This window comes from Oryx dammah, unplaced genomic scaffold, assembly GCF_014754425.2.
Source record: "Oryx dammah isolate SB20612 unplaced genomic scaffold, SCBI_Odam_1.1 HiC_scaffold_2, whole genome shotgun sequence".
NCBI lineage: Eukaryota > Metazoa > Chordata > Mammalia > Artiodactyla > Bovidae > Oryx > Oryx dammah.
Genome location: NW_024070186.1, coordinates 60,492,486 through 60,512,450, shown reverse-complemented (window position 1 = coordinate 60,512,450; position 19,965 = coordinate 60,492,486). Strand labels below are relative to the sequence as shown.

The following is a 19,965-nucleotide window of genomic DNA, read 5'->3' as shown; positions in this document are numbered from 1 at the left end:
ATGAAGCACTCTCTAAAGCTTTTTCCTGCCTTAGAGTTCTATGATCCAAAGACCCAGACTAGGAATCAAGGATCTACCATCTCAGTTTTGATCAATTGGATATGTTTTCTCCCAAGGGAGGGAAGAAGTAACATAGACTGCTCTTTCCGTATCTCTGAGGTGGGATGGTGTGAATTACACAGATCCCACATATGTCACAAATGCCAGGTTGTGGATTTCTGTTCTTCCAGGTCCTATCTTGTGAGCTGTACTATACAATTTGAGAAATAAACATAATTTTACCTTTCTTTTTCCCATGTGGGAAATACTAACAATACTAATAACACTGCTAATGTGGGAAATACTAATAATACTGTTAGGCAGGTAGAACAGGGAAAAGGAGTCCAAAATGGCAGTGGCTACAGACAAGGAAGGGAAAAGCCCGCAAAAATGAAACAAAAGAAAGTCCGAGGACCAGAGTGAGGACCTCAGGTAAAACAAACAACACTCCTGGCTGGCCCAATTTACATAGGACAGGCCCAGGGAGAGATAAACATATAAATAGAGGAGCCAGAGCCAGCTCTCTCTCTCCCGCGTGCTGGGGCGCTCTTCTCCTCATCTCTTTAGATCGACGTGCCCTCAAGCCTCAAAGATGGATTTTCCTACTATCTTCTAAATAAAATAGAGCTGTAACACTGAGCTGTAACACTGATTTGTCTAAGAGCTATAACACGGTCCATTGGAGACTTGAGAGCTATAACACGGTCTATCCAAGACCTGAGAGCTGTGACACGCCGAGGGGGCTTTAATGTCCGTCACTCCAAATCTTTGTTGTGACGAGACAAAGAATCGAGGAACATACACTTGCGTGACAATACTAATAACACTACTCTCAGAAGTACAGTGTTCTCTATACTTAAGGAGCCCACAGTTCCAGTTGGGGGAAGTAACTTTACAATTTCAGGTAAGTATGGTTAGTGACACAGTAGAGATATCACAGGATACTTTGGAAGCATCAGATACCATAATGAAGGGGGAAAGGAGTCCAGGAAAGCTACTGGAAAAGATGGCTGACTCTGAGCTATCTTTAAGGGAGAGCGGGAATTAATGGGGCAAGGAAGAAAGAAAAAGGGATTGTAGGCAGAGGAAGGATGGTGATGGTAGTTACCACTCACGGAGAGACTTCTGTTTTAGTCTTTTTCACACCCAACATTTCATCTCCACAGCCATCCTTCACGTTCACTATTATCTCCCTTTTACAAGTTAGAAAACCAAGGGCTTAGAGTGCTGAACTGTCTACCTGTGGTTACACAGCTAATAAACTCCAGGTCTATCTGACTTCAGTGGTCATTCCCTGTAAAGGCCTTAGTAAGAAACTTCTCTCTCTCTGACAGGCAGTTCTTTCTCACAGTGATACACATTCAACTGGCTCCATTCAGCTTCTTAGGAGAACCAATATTTTGTTTTGTTTACTGCTTGAGACCCACAAACTGCTTTAGCAGTTGTCTGGCACCTATCTCTGTTGTAATAAAGTCAATCTTGGGAGCTGGCCCACTGCTTTCTAGAAACAGCTTGAAAGATTCTGTATTTCATCACTCCTATACTTTTCATATAGACATGAAATAAACTTTTACAATGAGAACTTTCTCTTGCTTTTCAGCTGAGATCCACAAAACAGAACAAAATTGAAGGTGGCAAATTTTCCCACTTCCAAAGTGAGGTTTTTATAGTCTTTGTAGACCTTGCAAAGAGGTGCTCAGGTTCCAGTTTTGTAATCTTAGTTCACTGTCTACACACCAGGACTATAAACACACCTAGACACCTGAGTGTTTGACTCAACCTTGAGAAACCAAGGCCCACAGTGGTGGCCAGAGCAGTTTGCCAGCAGCAGAGCAATGGGAAATGCATGTCCACAGATGCAAGGATGAACAAATGTTTCTCTGGACCAAATGTGATCCATGAAGAAGGACCAGGCCTGCGTTAAATATTTGTCCGCTTAAGAGGATTTCCTGGGAGAGAAATAGGACCCCAAACAAAAATAAATTGTGCAGAATGAACTACCAAGTACTCAGAGGCTACAAGAGGAGTGAAAGTTCTAAGAAGAGGCACTGCCCAAGTCATAAAGATTATATATAAAGATTCTCAGTGATAAATCTTTCAGAAATGCAGATACATGTTGTCTACTGAAATAGAAACATACAAGATAAAATTTGTGAATTTAGTTTCATTCATGGACCTTACTGAGGACTATAGTCCAGGAGACAGCCTCTTAGATAGCTTTGAGGAACTGCTCTGAAGAGGTAAGGGAGGAACCATGAAATGTATGAGGGGTTTTGCTGGGGAAAAAAATGTAGTCTAATGTCAGAAGATTACTTACTGCTATTCAAAAAGAACAGACCTCTCTAGTTAATGATTTTAGTGCTTTTCTGTGTATGGGAAGATGCAAGAATATGGGCTTATTGCAATTATTCCTTAGATATGAATCTTCACTATCTAGTTTCAGTATAAAAAAGCACAGAATATTTCCTGTTTTTCTCTATCCTGAATTCCCCTAAGAGTGACTGCAGTGGCTAATGGCTTGCCCACTATAGAACTGGAATGGTGGATCACTCTTTGCTTAGAGTATCATTTGAGATGAAGAATAAGGCTCAAATTTTCTTCTTGTCCAGAGAGCCACGCCACCAAACCATTGCTCTTACATCAGACTTTTCAGTCTGTTTCTCTGCCAACCACTCCATTTCCAGCTCAACCCAGAAAGAGCCAGAGGCAACTATGAAGTTGGAGGAGGGGCACACTTGAAATTTCCTGGGATACAAACTAATACCACCACCTTTTCTTTTTGCTTAAACTACACTATAGACATTCTGACAGTGACAGAATTTTTAATTTGCTCATTTTCCTCCCTCACTAGACTTCAAGGTCAAATTTACCTCTGTGTGCCTTTCTATATAAACCAATCCACATAATTTCAAATGAATTCCAAGCAAGATCATTAACAGGATCTTTCATTCATAAATATGGAAGGATCAACCAAGGATGACTCAAAATGAATAAAACATCAAAGAAAAGGCGACTGGTTAGAACAAATCAAAACAACTGGCCCGGATACAGACATGCAAGGAACCGATGAAGGTTTCCCTCACCCTAAGGAAGCTTGGCTCTTCATAATAAAAAGGCTGACTGAAACCCAGGCAGAATGAAAGGAAAAGCTCATACTTAGACACATCGTGAAGAAACTTCAGAACTCCAAAGTATAAAGAGAAAATCCCGAAAGCTTCCACAGAGAATACAAAACAGTTTACCTACAACAAAAATAATTTTGAAAGGGACTTTTTCAGTGTATTATTAGATTTAGCAGCAGGAACATCTGGGTTTTAGTCCTAAGCTGTGTCCCTCATTGGCTGTGAGAATCCTTTCCTATTCCTGGACTTTCTGTCCTCTCTGAATGAAAAGACAATACCAGATGACTTCTGGGATATTTTTCAGCTCTGACTTGCTGCCAATTCTTGTTGCTCAGCTGCAAAGCCAGCCTCACCACTGGAGCTTCCTCCCAGTGATCCCCACCAGGCCATTCCTCTCAGTGACTGTAGTCTACACAGCTGATTTTCCTTTTTTTTTTTTAATGCCTTTCCTTTAAATGGCCATGTGCATTTGCTTTCTGGACACCTGCTTATTCATCAACTCAGCCTTAACTTCCGAGAACAGGAATAGTGTTTTCAAATATTTGGTGGTGGCTTAGTTGCTAAGTCTCCTGTAACCCTATAGACTCCTCCATCCTTGGGATTTCCCAGGCAAAAATACTGGAGTGGGTTGCCGTTCCCTTCTCCAGGGGGGTCTTCCTGACCCAAGGATCGAACTGGCATCTCCGGCATTGCAGGTGATCTGAATTGCAGGCAGATTCTTTACCACTGAGCCACTAGGGAAGTGTTTTCAAGTATAATACTCTATAAATAGAAAACATAATATATGTCTACGGGATCCACCTGTCAGCAAATTGTATAAAGATCTGCAGTGGGTCTTGCTCCATACAAAATCATGGAATTCTGAGAAGACCGTTTAGATCTTTTCTTCCAATGTTTATCAGAATGTGTAAAACAGGACTCTAGTTCCATGTGAATATAATAGGTAGTACAACAACAATAACAACAACAAAACCCGAAGGAAATGCACAGTTAAGCAAAATTGAACATTTCCTCACTTTAGGATTTTTCAGGTCTTCATCTGTAAATCTCCATATGTTGATTTACAAAGTATACAGCATTTCCCAAATGTACAGCATCATAGAGCCCTTTTATTTACGCACTCAAGAAACACATTGATTCCTAGGTCTGTTTGCTGGCTTACAAAAAATTCAGTGAATAAAGACATGTAAAACAACACAAAAAGGATTTAACTAGCTATACGCAGAATGTGAAAAATTCTATAAGATAAATGACCTGTTTCTTCAACAACAAAGAAGTAGCATTAACCAAAGGGTATAGGACTTTTACAGGATAAAAAGATTTAAGAGAAAAATTAACCAAATATATATGTGGACCTTTTTGGATCATGATTCAAACAATTCAAATGTAAACAGACATTTTTGAGATAAGCAAAAAAAAAAAAAAAAGAACATGAATTGGATATTAAAATTTTTAAGCATTAAACATTTCTAATTCTAATTATTGTTAATTTTGCTGGGTGTGGTAATGGCATTATGATTGTTTTTAAGTTTCTTATTATTTTATCAATGGTATTATGATACGTGTTGAGAGAGACAGTCTAAATGAAGAGGTAAGCTGAAGCAGGCTCAAATGATTAGATACTGAGTTTATTTGGAAATAGCAGGGGAATTGCAGCCTAGGACACACCAGGCTACACGTGAATCCATTGAGGGTTTGAGGCTGGTGGTATTCTTGGGCAAAAGGTGCAAAGAAAGGGGGTTCAGCCAAAGTCCAGGCAGCAAGTTCACTGAAAATGGGGAGGTATTCGTGGTGGATGTTCATTAGTCAGGAGACAGGTTTGGGGAAATTAGTCTTTCTATTCTTCTTAAGTTTTATTTTTCTGAGGGGGCATGCCTGAGATTCTCAATTTCAAATCCTCCCATTCCACTCTAGGCTGAAATCTTTTATCAAGGGATACATACTGAAATATTTACAGGCAAAATTTTTAAATGACTGGTATTTTCTTTTAAACACATACTGCTGCTGCTACTGCTCCTAGGTCGCTTCAGTCGTGTCTGACTCTGTGCAACCCCAGAGACGGCAGCCCACCAGGCTCCCCCGTCCCTGGGATTCTCCAGGCAAGAACACTGGAGTGGGTTGCCATTTCCTTCTCCAGTGCATAAAAGTGAAAAGTGAAAGTGAAGCCGCTCAGTCGTGTCTGATTCCTAGCGACCCCTTGGACTGCAGCCTACCAGGCTCCTCCATCCATGGGATTTTCCAGGCAAGAGTACTGGATTGGGGTGCCATTGCCTTCTCCAAATACACACTGCTGCTGCTGCTGCTGCTAAGTCACTTCAGTCGTGTCTGACTCTGTGCGACGCCATAGATGGCAGCCCACCAGGCTCCCCCGTCCCTGGGATTCTCCAGGCAAGAACACTGGAGTGGGTTGCCATTTCCTTCTCCAATGCATGAAAGTGAAAAGTGAAAAGTGAAAGTGAAGTTGCTCAGTCGTGTCCGACTCTTAGCGACCCCATGGACTGCAGCCTACCAGGCTCCTCCCTCCATGGGATTAGTGCTCTTTTACTTGACATGAATTTTTTTACTTGGTTTTGTTGACTTTACAAACATTTGCTGTCTTTCACACTTAAAATTTGTACACTTTTTGCATGTAAGTTCTTTTTACAAAATTTTACAAAACAATTTATTGGATTTTTGATTTACAGAAAATACACACAGATGGCTTTAAAAATCAGTTTATACAGAAAGGGTATACATGAAAAAGTATATCTTCCTCCTCCTGACCCATTTCTTCTCTCAGAGGCAACAGCTATTACCAGCTTTCATATGGAGGTATTTTTATATGTGTACAAGTATGTTTGTACAAGCATGTCTTCGAGATAATTCCATGTCAGTATATATAGATTTAATGGTTAATCTAACTTTAATGGTTACATGGATTTCACTATGCATTACACTAGACACCTAGTGCTGGACATTTAGGTGGCTTACAGTTTTGGCGACTGTCCTTACCTATAGGTCTTAGTACTCATGAGTTTTGAAATGTTAATAGATGTTGCCAAATTGTCATCCAAGATGTTTATATTAATTTATTTCTGTTTCTACCCACCAGTATGTATCAGAGGGCTGGAGTTTAACAGTATACTGTTGCATAAGTAGTAATGCCCTCAAGAGGGAGATATTTCAAAATAAATGAACCTTTGATTATAACAGTTCTTATTCAAGTACCTTAAACAAGGAGGACGTGGCTTGTTTGTTTATAAAATTAGTACTGAGAAATGTCTATTGGAGTACTTCCAGAGCGAAGTTTTCCCTTCTAAATGATGTGACGCTAAATATAAATTTTGGGAAAATAAAATCAGTAAGAAAACTTTGATTTATCCTTATTTAAGAAGAAGACTAATGAGATAAACTCAAAATTTTGAAGGAATGGATTTTGATGTCTTTTCTCTCTGACCTTACCCTTGCTGTTGTTTGCTTCAAGACAAATGCATATAAACCTTATCCATATAAGTCCTTGTTTAGGATTGCAGTTTGTGTTAGGGAATTTGGGGAGAATTTAAAGCAGTTTCCTCAAGTTTGGATGTTGTCAGGAATTAGGAGTAATTATGTGATTAAGTTTCTTTATGAATCTTACTTAGGAGGTAGAAAAAGTTCACTGGGGCTAAAATTGTAATAATAAAGCAACAACAGTTCCTTATGTTAGCCAGAAAATGGAAATATTTGATCCTTTTCATTGTTTTAAGAGTGTTGTTTTGTCTTTTCTCAGACATGATTACTAAATTGCCTTGCTCTCTCATGGTCACAAAGCGACTTTGTCTAATGTTAATGTTTTGTGAATTTTTTTACGTTTAACAGGATACCTTTGTCCGCCTGTGAGGCCAGGCCAACTCCTGGTTGCTTTTCTATTTTTCCAAGAGGTAAAACCCATGAAATTGCAAAGGACATAAAACCCCACCCCCAAACTGACTTAAGTAAAAAGATACGTCCAGGGCTATACTGTTTATATTTTTATTGATGAAGTAATTGCGGCTCAGAGTGATTAAGTAGCTGAATAGTCTGATTCCACAGCCTTTGTTTGTTCACCGACTTCCAGGCACTAAAGTATGAATGAGCAGAGGGAAATGGAGCTACCAGCAGAGCATGAATGGATGGGAATGGGGAGCAGGGAGGGAAAATGTCAGGCGAGTGTATGCTCCTTGGTTTTTGTCTGGTCACAACAAAGATTTGGAGTGAAAGTGAAAGTGAAGTCGATCAGTGGTATCCGACTCTTTGTGAGCCCATGGACTGTTGCCCACCAGACTCCTCCGTCCCTGGGATTTTCCAGGCAAGATACTAGAGTGGGTTGCCATTTCCTTCTCCAGGAGACCTTCCCGACCCAGGGATTGAACCCGGGTCTCCCGCATTGTAGGCAGACGCTTTACCGTCTGAGCCACCAGGGAAGTCAAGACTTGGAGTGATGGACAATAAAGCCCCCTCGGCGTGTCACAGCTCTCGGGTTTGGACAGATCGTGTTATAGCTCTTAGACAAATCAGTGTTACAGCTCCATTTCATTTAGAAGATAGCAGGAAAATCCATCTTTGAGGCGTGAGAGCATATCGATCCAAAGACTCGAAGAGAAGAGCGCCCTAGCGCACGGGAGAGAGAGAGCCCTTTGGCTCCTCTTTTTATATGTTTTTTTTTTTTTCTTCCCCCTGGGCCTGCCCTATGCAAATTGGGCTTAGTCAGGAATGCTGTTCTACCTGAAGTCCTCACTCCAGTCCTCGGACTGTCCTCTTTTCTATTTTCCCGGGCTTTTCTCTTCCTCGTCTTTTAGCCACCGCCATTTTGGACTCCCTTTCCTTATTCTAACTACCTAACAGAAAAGTTCCGATAGTCAGGGTGGAATAGAGTAAGAAACAAAATGAAATGAAGATGTGTGTTTTAGGGCAAGGGGAGGAGATGACGAAGGCCGTTTTTAGAAAATTTAGTCTGAAAATAACATGTATTAGTTAGGAAAGAATGAAGGCTGGAAAATTAGCCCCCTCAAAAAAATTAGCTAGGAGACTGTAAGAGTTACTCGGGGAGGAGGCTTTGAGGGTTTGGTTTGAAAGGAAGGAGTGGGTGTGGATCCAAGAGATCCCAATTTCATATTTTAGTTCAAATCTAAGCAAAGGAGTGGATCTGCAAAAACTATGACTAAGTAGTTCTGCGCCTTATCTGGTTCAAAAAACAAAGCAGCACAGAAAACTGTGTGTGGTGTGCCTGTGTGTTTGCGGCCTCCATGTACTTTAGAGTTTTACCAACACTCATGGAAATATTCCTAGCTCTATGAAGGGCTGTAATTAGATGTTTTCTCCATTAGATGGAGCTAGTGGCTCAGTGGTAAAGAATCTGCCTGCCAGTGCAGCAGATGCAGGTTTGATTCCTGGGCTGGGAAGATCCCCTAGAGTAGGAAATGGCAACCCACTCCAGTATTCTTGCCTGGAAAATCCCATGGACAGAGGAGCCTGAAGGCCTACAGTCCATGCAGTCACAAAGAGTCGGACTCAACTGAGCACGAGCACGAATGAATGAAATATCTTTGTTACAAGAGAATTTATGAATTTTATAAAAGGAATGCTTGATAGATGATGAACTTTAATGTGGAACAGAAAAGAACTGCAAATTAAAATTATTTTTAGAGTAATCATTTTATTTATAATTTTTGAAATATCTAGAGTTTTAAGATGGATACCTTTGCACAGATCTTACACTTTACATACTTTGTTCATAGAAAACATATTTAATACAACTTTGTTTCTTGTGACTTTCTTCAAAAGGGCCCAAACCAAACCCTATCCCTGGAAGAATGACTGTAACAGTATTTCAATTAGGACATTTCTCTATACATGTCCACACTCACTTGTTTGCAATTCTGAAATCCAAAACGCCAGAGTTTGCAAATAAAAAACCAGGAAGCTCAGTTAAATTTGAATTCTAGATAAAAACTGAATAACTTCTCTAGCCCAACTGTGTTTCATGCAATATTTGGGACATACGCTAAAAAGTTATAACATTTGTTGTTTATCTGAAATTCAAATTCAATCAGACATTCTGTATCTTATCTTGTGAGTGTGTGCTAAGTCGCTTCAGTTGTGTCTGACTCTTTTGCGACCCTGCGGACTGTAGCCCACCAGCCTCCTCTGTCCATGGGATTCTCCAGGCAAGAAAACTGGAGTGGGTTGCCATGCCCTCAGGATCTTCCCAACCCAGGGATCAAATCCACATCTCTTAAGTCTCCTGCATTGGCAGGTGGGTTCTTTACCACTGGTGCACCTGGGAAGCCCATCTTAGCTTTTCATGCACTCCAAAAACCAAATATTTTTTTAACTTACTTGATTGGAGAAGGTAACCTAGATAGATAGGATGTTATCTTATAGTAGACTTTACCTCACTTAGTTCAAATATTTGTATGTGTAACTGCAAAAATATTAATATGTTTGATTATGCATACTACCTCTACTTCACTGGGAGTGCTACATAATATATGTTATTTGTATCATATTATTGTTTCAAAATCAGATACGTACTGAATTTTAAAATACAGTTGTCTCCAAGGCTTTTAGAAAAGAAATCATGAAACTGTGATAACTTTTTTTTTTATAACTTTTTTTTAGTAAGCAAGAAAAATAAGAATACAAAAAATTATTTTTGAAGGTACTGTAAAAATTTTTTTAAAAATCTGAAATTAGTTCATTATACGTAATACGACTGAAAATAAACTTAATGGCTTTTGAAAAGAATGTCTTGGCTTTATGCTGCTTCAAAAAAGTTATAAAAGTAATGTAGAGAATAGGGTACCTATGGTTCAAACTGAAAAAAAAACAACAGAGAAATCATTTAGTCATCCCCAGCCAAAACAAAATTACCTCAGACTCTGAAAGAGAGGCGGCCATCTTCCCTTTCCTTCAAATGAAACAAACCTTACGGAGGCCTGCTGCATGATTTCCTTGGCATTATATTCCAGAACGTTGTTACTTTGTTATTTAGGAAATGCTTAATTTTTCTTAAATGTTAATTTTTCTTAAATCTGTCTGCTTTTAGCAGATATTTGATAGAGTAACTGTTAATGTCCTTAAAAGAATCGCTCATTAACATTTTCACAAATATACATTTACCTCATTGAATATCTATTGATTTTCTTCTCAGTTTCTATTTCCAGCTTAAATAATCTCAATTCCCTTAAAGATTTTTCTATTGTAACCATTTACAAACTTTTAAATTATTATAAAACATATAAAAATCTTATATGCATTAATGTATTAAAGTCATAATATATAGGAGGATTACCTTTCTATAGGCATTTTTTATTATATACTCGTGTCCCAGAATTAGGCACCAAAACAGTCTCAATGTTTATAATGTATCTACTAGATTCTTTCTTTCTGGCTAGCTCTTTTTATACTGGATCAATTTCTTCTGATAACTTTGAAAACAAGTTTTTGTCTATTATGTATATTATATAGGCATATATATATTATGTAGACATATATATATAGAGAGAGAGACAGAGACAGAGAGAGACGGAGAGAGCTCTAAGTTTGGTAAAAACCAACTTTGCATTTATCTTTCAACTTTCTAAAATCAGCTTAATATTTTATTATATACCCTCACATTGTCAGCACGTTGGTGATGGTCTGGGGCACTAATTAATAAATAATACTAGTCCTTCAGTTGTGCATTTATAACACGAATCATATCCAAATGGTCTTTTTAGAACCATTATATGAAGTGGTCTGCTTACAGTGACTGTCAAAATAAATACAAAAAAATACATTGTATGATATAAGTACATTCAACATATTTGTGACACACTATAGGAATGATTTTGTATAATTACCTTTTGGTTAATAGAATGTAATCATCCTTCCCACAAACATAATTTTTATTGAGTACCTCACGTAGATTTACCATAATTTACTTAAATCATTTCTCTATTATTGGGCATTTTTGGTTATTTTAACTTAATACAGTATAGCAGTGAACATAATGTTTTGTTTTAAACATGTGAGATTCTTTAAGATAGATTTGCAATTGTTGAATTGCTAGGTAAAGAATGATACATATTGCCACCTTTCTTTCCAAAAGGATTATGTCAAATTATATTTTAACAAGCACTATATGGTTGCGAGTATTAAGGATCTTAAATGCAATTGTCAGATACCTAAATAGGATGATCCCTTTCTTATCACTTTTTGGTATGACTCTTTACTCAAGATTTTTATTCAAAGATAACTAAAAGCATCCCCTGGAAATGACTAAATCCACCCTTGGAATGAATGATATGCAGTTTACTAAACCTGATGTTGATATATGGGTTTTAGTTAATATGGAGTTAGAAGTACAGAGAGTTTCTGATGTTAACTGATCCCTCTTCACTAAAGAATGGTGAGGCTAATCCAACATGGCAGCATGTAGACAGAGCCTGTGCCCTTCTTTGGAGGCAAAAAGAATTAAGGAAGAACAGCCTGCTATTTCTCCCTTATTAAAACAGCATCAAGTTTCCTAGTGGTACTCATCAGGCCAGTTCCCAAACATTCCACTTCTCTTTCTGCACACATGATGAGACTGCACCTTCCCAACTCCCTTTGAGGTTAACTGTACCATATGACTTGCCAGAGCCAATGAAATATGAGAGAAAAGTCACAGATACCACTTCTGGGTGGCAGCTGTAAGAGTCAGTGTATGTTTTGCCATTGCCCCTTGTTGTGCTTTTGTGGTTGTGGAAGCACACGTTGAGATGGCATCTCCATCAGCCTGGGTCCCTGATGGCTCAGTGAACATCCTTTCGAATCTGTGATGGATATGGAAGTGTAAGCGAGAAATAAGCACTGTTTTAAGCCACTGAGATTTTAAAAATTTGTTTCTGCATCAAAATCCAGCCCGTTCTGACTGATACATGTCTTTCAACCCAGCTGCATATGGGAGAGTGGCTTTTCACCCCCGAACCCCCACCGCCATCGCACCTCCCCCACCAAAAGGCTCATTCATTGTTATCCTTCTGTCTCCCATGGTTGCTCACACCTCAGGGAAGTCAGTTTCTTTACTCGATAAGGACTGATAATAAAGGTGCAGATTTTCTGAGTCTCTTTTTCTGCATTCCTCAAGTTCAGATTTTAAAGTGTAGGATCCTCACCAACTGTATTTCCACTTCTACTGCCCCAACATACAATTTATTTATTACTGCATGCATGTTTATAAGGGCTTCCCAGATGGCTCAATGGGTAAAAAAATCTGCATGCAATTTAGGAGACACAAATTTGGAGATTAAGAATGTGTGGCTTAGTGTTACTCTGCATAAAAGCTTGGTACCCAAAAATGATTTCTTCTTTTTATCTTATGCTGATGGGTAGGCTATGTAGGTGTCCAAGCATCATTTCTTTTGAGAGACAACCTCAAAGTTGGACTTGACCTTGAGATGTTTTCCTTCATTATTAGGACAAAGAGACAAACAAAAACGTAAATCATAAAAGCCATACTGTATCTGTAACTGCCTGGATTTTGATATCTGAGTATTTCACATTGATTTATGTGAGGGTTATCGAGACATCTTATGATTGTACAAGGAAATAGACATTGTACGGTACGTTTTTAAAGTAATTTATTTATTTTTGTTGCACTGGGCCTTTGTTGCTGCACGTGGGCTTTTTCTAGTTGCACAGAGTGTGGGCTACTCCCTAGTTGTGGTGCATGAGTTTCTCATTGCTATGGCTTCTCTTGCTTTGGAGCACAAGCTCTAGGGCTCACAGGCTCACAAATTATGGGGCATGGGCTTAGTTGTTCTGTGGCATGTGGAATCTTCTCTGAACAAGGATCGAACAGGAAAGTTCTGTATAGTAGTTTAGAACGATGCTCTGGAGAGAGAGAGCTGGATTTGTACCCTGGACTTCCCTCAGTGCAAACCAAGGATGCTGAAACCTATCATGAAGACTTGCTATGAACACTTAGTGTGGATGTAATAGGAGAAAATAAAATCATTACTCATAATCCCCCTTCACTTTGTAAAGAAGACCCTTAACTTCTTGACAACTGAATATATAAATGTGCAGGATGGAGATGGGGCTTCCCTGGTAACTCAGCTGGTAAATAATCTGCCTGCAATGCAGGAGACCCTAGTTTGATTCCTAGGTCAGGAAGATCCCCTGAAGAAGGGATAGACTACCCACTCCAGTATTCTTGGGCTTCCCTGGTGTTTCAGACAGTTAAAGAATCTGCTTGCAATGTGGGAGACATGGGTTCGATACCTGGGTTCGATACCTGTGTGGGGAAGGTTGCCTGGAGGAGGGGATGGAAAGCCATTCCAGTATTCTTGCCTGGAGAATCCCTATAGACAGAGGAGCCTGGCAGGCTGCAGTCCACAGGGTCGCAAAGAGTTGGACATGACTGGGCCACTAAGCACAGCACAGGGTGGAGATGAGAGACTGGAGAAAGGAAAAGGAGCTGGTGGGGCTGGGGGTTGCTTTACTGGCAGCAAAGCTGAAGAATGAGGGAGGAAAGACACCATTGGCTTGGATGTTTGCTGCAGTTTGTCAAGAATGTGTAATGTAAGACCTCTTTTCTATTTCCCATCTGTAGTAAGAAAAATCTCGAAGTGCTAGGAATGACTTTCTTGTGTAAAATGAGGCAGGGCATAAGTGCCCACTGGTTTGAGGTAAGACAGAGAGCCTGTGAGGTTGAGTGACGGCCTATCTCTTCATTGTAAAGAAAATTACTGCACTGCCTGGCAGGTCCAGGAGTCAACCCCCACCCCCTCCACCCGTGCACTCATTGTCTGAAAGAAAAGAAGATGTTTTGTGCCAGGAACAACAGTGGACATTTATGGCATCTGAACAGAGTCATATCTGCAAAGATCTGTGATACAGCAATTAGAGACTGAAGTAGCAATATAATTAAAGAAGACATTGTTTCTTGAAGTATGAGACTCGAACAATTGGAGACAGAAAGACGAAGAATTCAAGCACAATATAAAGAAAGAAAATGTTGGAGTGAGGACTGAGTCTGGCACATGATTCAATCCAGCAAGGGGCACAGAGCTGTATCCCTGAAATGATACTGAAAGAGGCTTTGAGAATACAAGACTAGATGAGACCATGGCTTCCCTAGTGATTTCTCTAATCATTTCTGATCCACAGTTTCTTCTGCATCCTAGAGAGAACAGTTTGGGGATAATACAGTTTTGTTTGCATACTGTTTATATGATATTGTTTTTGTTTCATTTGGGGGCTTTTTTTTTTCTTGGTAAAAAGCATTTAGTCAACATGAAAAGTTCAAAGACACATCTCAAAACCCACTACCCAGAAATCACATGTTAATATTTGAGCATCACTCAGAATTTCTCTAAGGATACATTGAAGAATGAGTAGAAATAATTTTACAGCATTTTTGTTATCTAGCTATGTACGTATTGTATGTTATATAATTACATCATTATATGTCAATCTAAATGTTACCAGATCTTCTTTTAAAAGCATAAAAACTAAAAATTTGAAATTAAAACTAGTGTGGGCTCTGGGAAACTCTGACATTGGGGGCTTTGTTTAGAGGTTTTTTGGGCTCTGTTTTTAACTTTGACAGTGAAAGCCACTCAGTTGTGTCTGATTCTGCAACCCCATGGACTGTAGCCTGCCAGGATCCTCTGTCCATGGAATTCTGCAGGCAAGAATACTGGAGTGGGTTGCCATTTCCTTCTCCAGGAGATCTTCCCCACTCAGGAATCATACTAGGGTCTTCTGCATTGCAGGCAGATTCTTTACCAGCTGAGCCACTAGGGAAGCCCTTTTAGTATAGGTCATTTTACTCGATTCTTCTTAGTTAAACGCTTAATAAAATTCTTAGAAAAGACACTTAGGTACTTAACCTAGACAGATACAAGATTATATCTATGGCTATGTTTTTGAATCCTAGCTGTAGACGAGGTCAGTAGCCATCCTTATGAAAGCTTATCTCAACAAAACTCCTTTCTTCACAATTGTACACCAGTATGTATTAAGCAATCTAGAATTTTTTTCTACTACCCTTCCCCCAAATTATGAAAATGATAAATACTATTAAAACAATACAAACTAGGAAAGTATAAAGAAGATAATGAAAACCATACTTAATCCCACCACCCAGAAATAAACCTTCAGTTCAGTTCAGTTCAGTCACTCAGTTATGTCCCGAGTCTTTGCGACCCCATGGATTGCAGGACACCAGGCCTCCTTGTCCATCACCAACTCCTGGCAATTACTCAAACTCATGTCTATTGAGTCGGTGATGCCATCCAATCATCTCATCCTCTGTTGTCCCTTTCTCCTCCTTCCTTCAATCTTTCCCAGCATCAGGGTCTTTTCAAATGAGTCAGTTCTTCACATCAGGTGGCCAGAGTATTGGAGTTTCAGCTTCAGCATCAGTCCTTCCAATGAATATTCAGGGCTGATTTCCTTTAGGATGGACTGGTTGGATCTCCTTGCAGTCCAAGGGACTCTGAAATAAACTTTGGTTCCTACCAAAGTTAAATTTTGAATTTTGGAAACTAATTTGATGAGTTCTATAAAGAACAACCCTGGAAATCAAAGATTTGCCTTTGACCAACATTGAGGTACATACACAAGTTCTTAAAATTTACTGGAGGGGACTTCCCTGGTGGTCCAATGGTTAAGACATCACCTTCCAATACAGGGGGTGCAGATTTGATTCCTGGTCAGGGAGGGAAGATCCCAAATGCCTCACAGCCAAAAAAATCAAAACATAAAACAGAAGCAATATTGTAATAAATTCAAAAAAGACTTTAAAAATGGTATAAGCAAAATGAATATTTTGTTTAAATTTATTGGAGAAATATTCAGTTTTCAAAACTGTTTCTTAAGCACTCTAGGATTTAAGTATTTGGAACTGCAGAAATGAACATTTGATTTATTGAAATAACCATTAACTATTTACTTCCTTGCTGAATTTGCATAACTACCAAACTAGGAATGTATTTATTGCTCTAGGTTTCCTATCACAACTGATATCTGTGAGGGCAGAAACAAGGGAAAAGTATCCACTTTCTCCATTATTATTGTAGAAAGGGGGACTTCTTTTCTCTTTTTCTATTATGTATCTTGCAAGTACACTTTATTATAATGTTCCTTAATTGCTTTACCTGTCTTCATTTGTTGTGTTGCTTTCCCGATTTTACTGTGAGAAATAAGACGGAAGTGAATGAAGAATGTCAACGGCACGCTTGGGGCTGGTACACGGGGATGACCCAGAGAGATGTTGTGGGGAGGGGGGTGGGAGGGGGGTTCATGTTTGGGAACGCATGTACACCCGTGGTGGATTCATGTCAATGTATGGCAAAACCGATACAGAATTGTAAAGTAAAATAAAAAATAAATAAATTAATTAATTTAAAAAAAAAGAATGTCATTTTAAATAGTTAGGACTTGATATATTGACCCATCTCACACTGCAGTCACTTAGAAATTATTAAATTCTGTGGAAAAAGTCACAAAACACTAAGCCTAGTGAGGAATCTGTGTACAAGTCTGCTTTAGGGTGTTTGATACAGAGCTTTGGTAAAACAGAGGCTTTGTCTAGAAAGATGAAGTTCAGTTGTTGTTCAGTTGCTAAGTCATGTCTGATTCTTTAGGGCCAAACCTGTATTTCCTGCATTGCAGGTAGATTCTTTACCACTGAGCCACCTGGGAAGCCCCCAAAATACCTGATGTGCTATGCTCAGTCCTGTCTGACTCTGCGACCGCATGGACTGTAGCCCATCAGGCTCCTCTGCCCATGGGATTTCCCAGGCAAGAATACTGGAGGGAGTTGCTGTTTCCTCCTCCAGGGGATCAAACCCAAGTGTCTTGCCATCTTCTGCTTGGCAGGTGGATTCTTTACCACTGAACCACTGGTACTGGTACCACTGAGCCACTTTACTTACTGAGCCTGGTAGAGCAACGTTTTCTGGAGGGTGTGTTTAACTCCCACTAGTGGAGAGGAAGAAATATAGACAGATTCCCCAGTATTTCGATTAGACTACAAAATTTATCTAATTAGACAATTTTCCCTAAGCATATTAGACTTGCTAATTAATTTTCACTTAATTAAGCTAGAGAAAGCTGGTCACCGTTAAAAAAAAAAAAAAGCTCTCACTTCCTACATATTTATAAATTAGATCATCCTTAACGGCTGCTGCTGCTAAGTCACTTCAGTCGTGTCCGACTCTGTGCGACCCCATAGACAGCAGCCCACTAGGCTCCCCCGTCCCTGGGATTCTCCAGGCAAGAACACTGGAGCGGGTTGCCATTTCCTTCTCCAATCCATGAGAATGAAAAGTGAAAGTGAAGTCACTCAGTTGTGTCTGACTCTTAGCGACCCCAGGCTCCTCCATCCATGGGATTTTCCAGGCAAGAGTACTGGAGTGGGTTGCCATTGCCTTCTCCCATCCTTAATGGAGATGTTTAGAAATGAACTGAAATGTCTTTAGCATATTTTATTTCTTAGTCAAAGCAAATAAGTCAGAAGCCTGATACAGAAAACTTGCCACTTCATTTTGGGCTAAAATCTTAAAAAATAATCTGACTAGATTTCTCCTCAAATTGCTATTTTAGGATCATCTTATTATTATTGTTTTTAAAATTATTTTGGCTGCCCACCACGCACATGTGGGATCCTAGTTCCCTGACCAGGGGTTGGACCAACAGCTTCTCCATTTGAAAGGAGGAGTCCTAACCACTGGACCACCAGGAAAGTTTCCAGGACCACATCTTATTTCTAACCACACTCATCCACCAAAGAGGAAAAAATATCAGTGATTTTGAAAATACCCTTGCTACTGCTGTGTTTAAAAAGAAAAATGTATCTTATTGAGGAATCTGTGACTGGCATTTTTCACAAACTGATGGACATCTATTCAGCCAGGGCACTGCCCTACTCAAAACACGTTTTTCCTCTCAGCATTCTTAAGGAGCTCTGTGCACTCACAGGATGCCAAAGATAACATCTAGATCAGCAATTTCTCATAAATCATTGGAACATGGAACATGAAACAAGAAGAAGAAATCAGGAATTCAATAATAAATATGGCAAGGTGCACAAACAAGAGAATTGAAACCAGATGAAAAGGAGCCATTCAGAACAGAAGGTCAAGAAATGCATTTCCCCCACCCCCTCAAAGGCTTGGAGTAATCCCTCTGGTTGTTCTTCCCATCCACCACCAGCTTACTGCTCTGAGTTGGTTTTGGAATATTTATGTGGTGGATTTAAGGCCTTAACATACAACTGGAAAATTAGTGTTGTTTATCTTAGTGTGCTCGAAGCCCCAGGCTATTATGAAATGAAGAAGAAAAGAGTGTTTATTGTACTTTAGGGAAAACTGTGCCCATAAGCCTTGAAATAAACTCTAGATATGTGTGTATACACATAGCTCAGTTTATACAACAGATTTTTTTAAAACTCGAAGTTACATATGTGATAATAAAGTAATGTGATTGGTTCTCTTTTAAAACAAAATGTCAGGATTTCTCAGGAGCCATCTTAGGAAGATAGGCTTATCTTAACACCACTGGCATTACTAAATATATTATGGGAACTTTAAGTCTTGAAACGCTGCAGTTCATTTTTAAAAACAGCTCCTCTGGTGGTAAGTCATCATCATTTGTCAGTGGATTTGAACTTCTGGAAACCTAGTCATTTGGTGACAAGTATGGTAAATGATGTAGGTGAAACAATTTGTTAAAAACAATGTAGAATAATACATTAATAATAAAAACCTTTCCTATTTCCCAGGAAAGATTATGAAATATGAGCAATGTCTCCCACACAATTATTCAATAATGTAAGCTGAATATTAGGGTTTTTTAGACTTTGTTTATCTTAGAAAGTCTCATTTTACTCTTTCATTGTGAATATTTTAATTCAACGTTAAATCACAATGAGAGTTCACTTGTAAAGGGCATTCCTCTTAAGCAATCATTATAGACTAAAGATATTATGATGTGATAAAATAAATAGTTGACCACTTTGTCAGTTCAGGTTTATGAACGCTTGTTTTTCTAAATCTGAGCAATTTCATGGCATATTTTGTCATGGAATTATCTTTATGATGCTGAGTTGATGTACCTTCCTCCCTTTCGGTCTCCTTAGGTTGATTTGTCTCCCCTTGATGTCAGTTTCCTGTGTTAGCCTTGTCAGAACTGGACGCTTGTACCAACTGAAAGCTTCTGTTAGCTGCTTTCTCAGAGGACCAGTTCTTTCTCTGCAGAGAGGCATTCTCTCCTCTACGGTCACCATTCAAAAGCAGCCTATTTCTGTTTTGCCTCCTAGGTTTCTTGATACATCGGAAGGCATCGTTGCATGTGGGTATAACCAGAAGACCTGGACCAGTTACTGGCCTTCTGCTTGCCAACCTTGCGTTCTCATCCAGATTGCTTAACTGCTCTGTACCTCAGCCTTCTCATGGGCAAATCTGAAAAAAAATCATGACTCCTCATTTATGGTATTGTGAGGTTTAAGTTCGTTAATATATTCAAAATGCTGCAAAGAGCATCTGGCATGTGGTGAGTCTCAGTAAACATTTGCTATTATCATTACATTAAAATAAATGTACAGAGTGAGGCTTTTTGCTGTTATAATTTTTCTTTAATTTTGAAATTTATGGAGAACATTTTCTAATACTTATAAACATGTTTTATAGGTGATGACATTTTAGCTTGTGGATGCACCACAATTTATTACAATAATTCTTATGTTTGATATTTAAGTGGTTCCCAGTTTTTGCTGTTTTAAATGTTGTGATATCTTTGTTCATCTTTGTTTTCCTAAAATAGTAGGAGTTCC

The 19,965-nt window shown here is 39.1% G+C and overlaps 1 long non-coding RNA gene across 1 annotated transcript; it reads left to right on the top strand.

The window, feature by feature from the left end:
- Window positions 1–6,962: 6,962 nt before the first annotated feature.
- LOC120869785 lies at window positions 6,963–19,742 on the top strand. The gene is made up of 2 exons (XR_005722633.1): window positions 6,963–7,060; window positions 19,453–19,742. It is a non-coding gene; the product is annotated as an uncharacterized LOC120869785 (long non-coding RNA).
- Window positions 19,743–19,965: the final 223 nt, after the last annotated feature.